The 9,557-nt window shown below is 36.4% G+C and overlaps 1 protein-coding gene across 3 annotated transcripts in view; it reads right to left on the bottom strand.

Moving 5' to 3' along the window:
* LOC107083922 (synaptotagmin-2-like) overlaps positions 1–9,557 on the bottom strand; it is a 90,774-nt gene that overhangs the window by 42,637 nt on the left and 38,580 nt on the right. For all 3 annotated transcript variants that reach the window (XM_015373489.1, XM_015373491.1, XM_015373488.1), the window contains one exon: positions 1,871–1,929. The gene's annotated coding sequence lies outside the window, so the exon portion shown is untranslated. The remainder of the gene's footprint in view (positions 1–1,870; positions 1,930–9,557) is intronic.

Below are 9,557 nucleotides of genomic sequence, written 5' to 3'. Positions count from 1 at the left end.
CAGGAATCGAAAGCAGGAATTTTTTGTTGCAAACGCTGCAAAACGCTCCACCAGGTAGCTTGTTAAAGAAATACTGCCTACAATAAAAAAAAAAATTCATGGTTGGATGTTTTAGTGAGAATGGAGGCATAACTACAAAAGCAAATCAAAAAAACAGATTATACTCTGTCAATGGACCCAGACACAAATAAATGCTTGTGGTCAGATGAAGCAAAAATCTAAGTGACACTTTTGGGAGGAAAGTAATAACAAAATGTACAGGCCTTAGAACACAGTGCCAGCTGTAAAGTGGAGGGGTGTCAACATCATGTCTGTGTGTTTTACTTAAGAAAGCCTTGGTGGCTTTAGTGGAACAGACTAGATGTTATCAATATGAATATGTTTAAATATTACTTAAAAGAGTATAAATAATAATGACACCTACTGTTGAAAACCAGAACAACACAAAAAAAAAAAAACATAAAGCTGTTATTTCCATCCTGGGTAACAAATGAGAGTGATTTAGTTTAAGTTTGCATTTCATTTCTTACTTATTGCTCTTTCAAATCCTGGAAAGAGTTAGATCTCCCAAGTCAAAATTAATCTAAGCATACAGAAAAATGTGTTCGAAAGTGAAGAAAACTTAACCTGTAATGGACTGTTTATCAAGACAGCCTTTAAAACTGACTCCGTTACATAATTCTGGTAGAAGAAATGGTCCTAAATTTAAGCTTTCTCTGTTAGGAAACTTGTTGAAAGACATCCAAAATTACTCACCTAGGTCTAACAGAATACGTCAAAACTCATAAAATTATTGTCGAATGTTATTTTGACTTCCAGCAAATAGTAACATTTTGATCATATTAACTATCTTAAACAGTCTAGTATGAAAAATGTCAGTGAGAGATAAACTATGATTCTTGCATACAGAGGATGTGAATATCTTATTTCAGATGTTGGCAAAAAGTAGCTCCTTTTGAACTAACTAAAATTAGCATGAATAAGGCTGTCAGGGCAGAGAGAGACAAATTAAAGCAGTTTCAAAGCAGCCACCCATAACAGCCCTTCCAGGCAATGCTGCTTTCCACCAGGTTTTATTAGCTTTCTGAAGCTGCTATGGTACTCATGCTTACATCACTCATAAAAATGACTCGGATTAATCAACTGAGTGCTGGGCATGTTGGCGAAATGCTCAAGACCTGCATAGGAAGAGCAGATCTAACACTAAATCATGCTTGTTTACGCTAAGCCACTATTTTAACCTCAGCTTGCCTTTCCTGCCTTGTTCACACTGCAGTTGGCAGCCTCCTCCCAAGCACATGGAAAGCTTTTTTTAAGAACAGATGGGAAAACCCAGCACATGCTTCATGCTGACATCTAGTGGTACCCACAACATGCAATGGAGCACAAAACTCTAATCTAATTACAAATTCAACTGATTTCAGTCGTTGAAATCTTTTATATATGCTGAGTTATTTTAGATTTTATGCAGTAATTAAGTGTAAAGTTTAAAAACACTCCATCATTTCCTATTTCTAAAACAACAATCGAGGCGATTTCCCTCTCGGGTCAGTTAGTGCTTTAACCCTACAGCTCTTCAGTGTCATATAGCCGGACAGTTTTAGAAAGCATTCAGCCATGGACAGTCTGCCAACTGGGCCATGCTATCAGTGGATAGTAAGGGCGCATACACAGGCTGGATTTCTGAGAGGGGAGCTGCAGAGGATGAAGGCGGGTTTCAATGTGCAGTGATCTGTCACCACTAAAAAAGGACAGCTGCAGCAATGACCCTGGCTTTTTTTATTATGGGTTGCATCATTTTATTTCCATGTCTTTTTTAATACTTAAGTGTCAAATGGTGTAGTCTATTATTTGATTTTGATATACTCACAGCAAAAATCTGTGGTCTTTGCTGGAAGTTCACAGTGAGAGTACTTTCAGTCCAAAGTCCTGAAAGAGAAAAGAAATGTGAAATTAGGAAGGATAGTAACCATTAACTTAAAAAAAGAGCATTTTATTCAAAGGTTTGGAATTGTGGTTGACACAAATGGAACTGCCTTCCAACTCTTCATAATGAAGAATGCACATAAAGATTGAGCCCTAAAACACCACAGAAAGGCAAAGAAAACTGCATCAATTTGGAAAATTGGGGCACAAATAAAGAATACTAACAGCTATTTTGTTGCACACTGCTGCTCACCAACGACTGAATAATTTCACTCTTCTCATTATACCATTAAAAGATTCAAAATCACAAACCATCAACTTGGGTAAACAAATAACACCATTACAAGAAATAATAGCTCTTTGTGTCAATCATAAAACAATGTTCGCACAACATTGATGAAAGCGTAGTATACGTCAAATGTCTTCCAATATAGTTTTGGCAAAAAAAACATTTCCCTCATTGGAAACCCTTTCCTATGGGGAAATGTTTGACAAAACAAAGTATGTTTTGATAAAATACCTATTTAACAAGTAATAACCAGTTTCAATCCTCTCTGGCATCAAATGTATTTAAAGAACATGAAACAATATGTCCCGGATGATCTCTTAATGTAAATTGAGTATGCCTTCTTAAAGGATTATGTAATTTCATATTTCAATATGTACCTGTGCTGTTCTTTTCTGAACATATCACTGAAAATGCACGCTGCGCTAAACTGGAGCTTTCTATACATATTTGTGAGGATATTTTGGGGTAGATAGACATGGACTCCTTTCAGCCTAGAAAATGTTTTCAACCCACATCTCCTTTGCACATTCAGCTTTAGCACTTTTATATACAAACTCCATATTGATAAAATATTCATATCCCTGAAACTTTTAACATTACAGGTTATCTACAAAAGATTGCACTCCATGTCCTCTATATGCTTGTTGTGCTCTACTGTTTAAGGCTGATTGGAGGAGCCCTTTTTCTTGACATTTTTTTCTGAATTTGTGGTGCAGAAATCAATTGTTCTTCTGTCAACAGTTTCTTATATTTCCTCTGTGGATTTCTGCAGCTCCTCCAGTGTTACCATAGGCTAGCTTGACCAGCGAGGTGAAGAGCTTGTCAAGCTTGATTTCATAGGCGTAACTAACAGGGTTAGCGACAATAGCCTAGAACCGATCAAATAACTATGGATGTGATGCAAAGCTCCTGGCGACGTGCTGTGTTTTTGTAATTTTGTAGTCCGTGAAACGTGTCAAGCCAAGAATAACAAATACGGCCTTTTTTAAAAAGAAATAGCATTTAAGCTGTCCATTGTTGTGGTTTTAAAGAAAGATCAATTTTAATTAGGACATCAGAAAGGGATCATTAAAACATTACTCCATTGTGATCGCCATCTTATGCGAGCAGAAAAGCAGTAAAAGGCGATGAGAGTGATGCATTGTAGTGTGCCAGGCAAACCATAGGCCTATTTGCTGCTGCTTCTCAGTTTAATCTTTTCCTTATTCTGCCTCTTGGTTTTAGGTACATTTATCTGTTCCGTCATGTTCATTTGATTCTCAAAAGATAGATGGAAATAAGCTCCATAAGATGTCCAAAACTTGAAATATTGCTCTATAATGTGGGTTAAACATCTCCATAACTTTATCTCTGTTCTGTCTGCTGTGCACCTTAAGACATACGCTGTAAGTTTTTTTGCCTTTTTTCAGGCCGATTTTCCAGTCGTGCGAGAGTTATTCGATCGGGCCTACTTGCAGCCGGATTGTGCTTCCTGCATAATTTAGCATACAGGGGGTAACAAGGTGCAATCAGCTACTTACGACCACCTCTGTGAGTGGCTGACCTCACCATCATGAGGTCAAGAGAAAATCAAACGTGTTGGAAATTCAGTCAGCCGTCGAGGGCAAATCGCTCTGTGCGCATGCGCAAGGATTCTTCTTCCTCTCAGACGAAAACACAGAAGCATGGCGGGAAATGCGAGAGAAATTTAGTTCTTTCTGTACAATTGACAGACCGTAGTAGCCATGTCTTTGTTCAAATATGTCTTTGCCTTTTCGTTTTAGGGCTTTCAGCACCCAAAATTGCACAAATTACCAAGGCAGCACGTTTCACTCTAGTGAGCTCCACATTCCTCTTCTACTTGTTTGGCTTCCGGATAGATTAGTGCCATCTCACTGTAGAGCTGAGTCCAACGTGGTTTTTAGACGTACAGTATGAGCAGGTAGATTACATCAGAGCGTCGGGTCACAGTGTGAGAAAATACACCGTGAGCTGTGAACTTTTAAACCCTACGGTTTCGTCGTACAGTGTGAGCTGTAGCTGTGTGCAATGATTGAAAAAATTGTACAGTGTATGCCTGGCTTTAGCTGACATTTCCCTCTCTAAAAAACCTTTAAGGTTAAAATTAAATTACACAAAACTGATCTTTATTTTCTAACTAGATTACTTCTTAAATTGCATTGAATATGAATAAGGATGCAGATTTTAATATGTACAAATCTTTACATTGTTTTTCATCTACTTTAGTTATACATTTTTACACTTACACTATTATTCGCAGATTTCATCTGTTCAGTACCAAATTTGTTTTACATTTGGTGTTTTTTTTAATAATTTCTTTAAATTGGCAGCTATTTTCTTTTTATGGTGAGCATTTCTTATTTTATCTAAGTATTCCTTTTTTTAATTACTGTCCAGGGTTTTCTTTTCTAACAGTTTGTTTGTTTTTTTGGTTTTTTTGCAATAAAAAAACTTTCCATTCTCTATCACATTTTTTGCACACTTGTGTGTATTTTCAACTTTCATTTTATTCTTTACATATCAGAATTTCCACGCCCTGACACAATAAATGATACTTCTATTCTATTCTATTCTATTCTAAGCTGCTGCTTCTCAAATGTGCTAATGACTGCATTAGACTTTTATGATTACTTAAATTATGTTTGCTGTCTCTCATCTTTAGGGACTTTTTGGAGCTCAATGTTCCTACAGTACTATGCTTTATAAAATCAATCAATTTCATGACTCAGTAAACATAATTAAGTCATTGTAATTGTGTCATCAAAATCTTCCATTTGGGAGATATTCAAATTCATTTGTGCACTTCAGGGAAGAAAAAGCATGTCATCCGAAATAAATCCCCAGACATAGTGAGATTTTAGTAATGTATGTATTAGAATTTAGATCAACTAAATCATTTATCTTCTAACTTCAACACAATACAAAAAAAATGTTTTTTATAGCAAGAATTGGTGGCCTTTGATGGGTAAAAACAGGTTAGGGTATTTTTATACAACAAGATGGCTGATCACAAAGCAGTATACTGAAAAAGAAAAACCCATCATGGTACATGGAGACAGGGGCCGTTTCTACGTGCCTTCACAGAGGAATACCTGCAGTCTTTGTAGAAACACAATGAAAATGTCAAAGTGAGCTGTTTGCAGCTTGCTGAGGGGTAACAGTGACAGGAGGGCGAAAAGCAGCTTAACACTGTGCCCTGAAAGAATGCAAGTAACATTTTCTAAGGAAAAAGACCAAAACATTCACAAAAACAGTTAAACCAAACAAAATAAGATAACAACAAAACTACTGCATAAACCACTATGATTTAACAGTACATGTTTGTATTACTCCAAAAGAACAAATAAAATCTGAAATGCTGGTAATTTTAGCAGCTGAGAGGAGTCACAGACTGTGATGGCATCTTCTCAGATAGAATCACATTAAAGGAAATTGCCTCTTGGTGAACATAATTGCATCCTTCCAGACTTATTATTTATGTCCCTTAGGGAGCAAACAATGCTAAAATGAAACAGGACAGAATTTCACAATGACACAGAGTCCCATGAAAAAAATAAAACTGTCAGTGGAATAGAGGCACATGCTCCTTCCCTGTATATTGGCATCTTAATCACAGCAGAATAACCTGACTCGCAACATTTAAGGAAAGTATAATTCATTTTTGCAGTACAATTATATAGTGAAAAAGAAAAACCCCCCTTTAAGAAATGGGGGCACGCTAACCCTAGCATTAAAAAACTAATGTAGTGAAAGAATTTTGCAATGTAGACTTATTTTTTTAAGATAATCAACCAAATTTATATTGGTAATCTATTATTTTCTCTTTACTTAAGATATTTGTTCTTAGTCATTCTTCAAAATAGAGACCAACTGTTACTCTTCAGCTCAGGAAAGTCATGGATCCAAAAATAGCAAAAAAAAACTCAATGGTTGCTCTTGAAAGTTATCGACAATGGGGACATTAATCAAAAACATTTAGAAAACTGGAACAAAAACTAAGCTGGGTGAGGACCCAAGTTTATCTTTCCACAGTGTTTGATAAGAAAGATGGAGAACCGTAGCAATAACTGTCCTCTTTGGAAAAAAAAAATAGAATTAAACTTTATTGTCATTACACTGTCATAAGTACAAAGCAACAAAATTAACTCTCAGTATTTAACCCATCCCTTTGGGGAGCAGTGGGCTGCCATTGTGCAGTGCCCAGGGAGAAGTGTGGGATTTAGGGTCTTGCTCAGGGAGAAAGGGTGGCAGTCTGTAGGAGTGGGACTTGAACTCCAGATTGCCTCTAGATTACCTCTAGATTGCAAGTGCAATGCCCCAGCCACTAGGACACCACTGCCCCACAGTGGGTAACCAAGTCTACAGCGCAGTTTAAAGGTTTACACTAACCATGCATGGTACTAGTGGCCTATTTATATCAAGTCTTAAATCAGGTCTTTTTTTTCTATTGGGTTAAATAGAAATAACTGAAAGGATGTCAAAATTAATAAATAGCTTCAATTATTTTATTGAAATTTCCATAATCCACTCAGATTGTAAAGTATACACATGCAGTAAAATTTTTACAAACATCTCTACCAATATTTGTTTAGATGACCTTATGGTAAAGTAAACAATTGTTGTTGTTTTTTCACCTACAAGCTTCTGGAAGGAAGATGATTGGGCTTTTGCTTACTGAGAACAATCAAGCACTTAAGTTGGTTGGTTCCTCAGAACAGATACAGTTTTAGGTGCAACTTCTTTTTAAGATTTCGGTTATGACTATTCCAGAAGCTTAATGTTTAATTACATTATCTATTGCAAAACTAAAATCTGTGTAGATTTACATTCATTAGACTCTAATTGGCTTATAATATTTGCAAGGTTGATCATATTTCAACTGAATTTACTTTGTCTGTTATGTTAACTAATAAGATAAATGTTTGATTTCTGAGTGGTTTCCTGTTGGTCAATTGATATGCAAGTTGTCACAACACAGACATTTCAATACCTGCAACAATAATTGCCTCTTCTGGAATTTTCCCAAACAAATGTGAGTTTAGGACAAGTTGAAGAATTTGGTTGTTTCCTCCTTTCATTATTATTTTGTGTGTTTATGAAATCAATCGGTGACACTAATACTGAAAAAGGCCTGTTGTTAACCATGCTAAAAAATGTGGACAGATTCACAGACTCACTCCAAACAATAACTGTGACACTAGCCAACCAGGTACCTTTTTGGATAATATGATCAGTTTTGTTCATGTTAAGTCAAATTGAGTCAGGCTTGAATTCATTTTATAGCTTACTTCTTAATAGCATCTAAGTCCAAGTTAATATTAAACTGGCTTCATTCATTCAGAAGGTTTTATTGATTGCAGACGTTAGGTTTGTTTGTTCATTTTTTTTCCCTTAACATACTGACCAATATACTTTCCTGTGAGAGTAACATTTTGGGTCAGATTTTTAAAATTAGGGCAGAGTTTGGTCTTTCTGCCACACAAATCTCATAAAATATATTTTGAAATGAATAATTTAAACTGTATTAAACTAATTTGATTAAAACATACTTACATTAACTTTGTAGAATGGAATTCCAAAAGCCAAATACCTAGCATATTGAATGTATTGACTTTCTGTGGGATCCAATTAATTAAAAGAAAAATACAATTTCTGATTAAAAGAGTCCTCCTCCTCTGGCATTACCTGAAGCTTGTAGATCCATGCAAGAAAAATAATTCTACAAACACATCTTTAAAGATGTGTAATCAATCCTTGGCCATTATGAGCGTAAGTAATATTTTCGATCACAAAGGCTGGTAATTAAAGTGGGTGCTGGATTTGGTTTGCATGAAATTTAATATTAGATATGTAATCATTCTGAATAAACTAACTGCTCCAACTTGCCATTAATGCACGGCAACATTTCTCTGCTTTGAGGGTACAGGGTCTAATGGCATAGGTCTGATTATTTAACCTGAGAAATGTATACATTCCAGTGAACTGGATCATCTTTGTGATTTATTTTTATAATTTCCTTTGCAAACATTGATGGGGTAAGTTTAAAAAGTTAAATTTTATAATTACATTGCAATGAAATGTTGCAGCTATGGGACGTTGTTTTGACGTTTGTATTTAAAACTGTCTGCTAATGCAAATCTTCAGCCTGTGCTGACTACTGTTTATGTTGTCACTGCCCATCACTGTCATTGTGTCACCCAACTGAAACAGGCCAGAGCTCTAAAACATAGCTCTGCTTTAATATCCCAGACTGATTAAAAATACTCTGATGACCAACAGTCAGGATTATTTGATCAATATTACTCTCCAAAAGTAATGGTTTTATCAAGAGCACCATGCAAGCCAAAGGAGAGGAAGTCACGCAGCCTAAAACTACATAGCCGTTCCTTTTTTTTTTTAAGAAAATCACTGTGCATCCGTCTGACAGCCCTCAAATTGCAGAGCCCCAGAGAGTCCTCTGCTTGCTTCCTCTCCCTCTGTCTCAGTCTCCCATTCTTTCTCTTTCTCTCTGTCTCCAAGACACGTGGTTCTCCATGGCTGCTGTTAAAGCAGACTTTTGGAGACTCTCAGCTGCCCAGGATCTCTGGAGCATGGCATATGAACACTGGGAGATGTGCTTGTGTGAGCAAGAGCTTTCCACACAGGAGGGATCTGCCCCAAATTTAATCTCTCTATTGTGGGGATGGAGGGTTATAGAGGGAATAAGGGGGAAGAGAGGGAGGGAGGGAGAGGGGCGCCTGCTAAAATCCCACTGGCAGTGCTGCAATGCAGGGGTTTAACACTGAGCCAGAAGGTAGGCAAACACATTAAGTAACTTGCGTTTGGATAATAGGCACATTTTCATACAATGGGTGTACATGTAGACATACAAACGTTTGCTTGCACAGTAGCCCATATCATCTGAGTTGGCCGCATAAAAAGGCAATCACATTTTGTACCATTTTTTGTCAGTTTGAAGCTGTTGTTTAAGAATCTCCAAGTCAACACATAGCTGTTTGAACACAAATAGGTTAAGGGTTAAGGAGGTATAAAAAGATATTTCAATTACTATCTGTGTAGATGTTTATAATATTGAAAATATCTACAAAATAAAGCTATATTTAGTCCAAACTGTTGGCCTCTTGACTCATTGACTTTGTAGTTCTAACATTTACCTCAATCACAGCTGAAATTATTTTGAGTTATGCTTAAACCACTTTTACAGATCCAGATACTAAAATGCTTGTCTTCTATGCTCTTCTATATGGAGTCAGAGAGTGTTTGTGAACAACAATTTTTCAAGTCTTACAGCAGATTCTTGGTTGAATCTAGGTCTCTGCATCAATATTCTAACATTTTGGGG

Source organism: Cyprinodon variegatus, unplaced genomic scaffold, assembly GCF_000732505.1.
Source record: "Cyprinodon variegatus isolate N-32 unplaced genomic scaffold, C_variegatus-1.0 Scaffold87, whole genome shotgun sequence".
NCBI lineage: Eukaryota > Metazoa > Chordata > Actinopteri > Cyprinodontiformes > Cyprinodontidae > Cyprinodon > Cyprinodon variegatus.
Note: the sequence above shows the minus strand (reverse complement) of the source record. Positions and strands in the feature narration are given on the sequence as shown.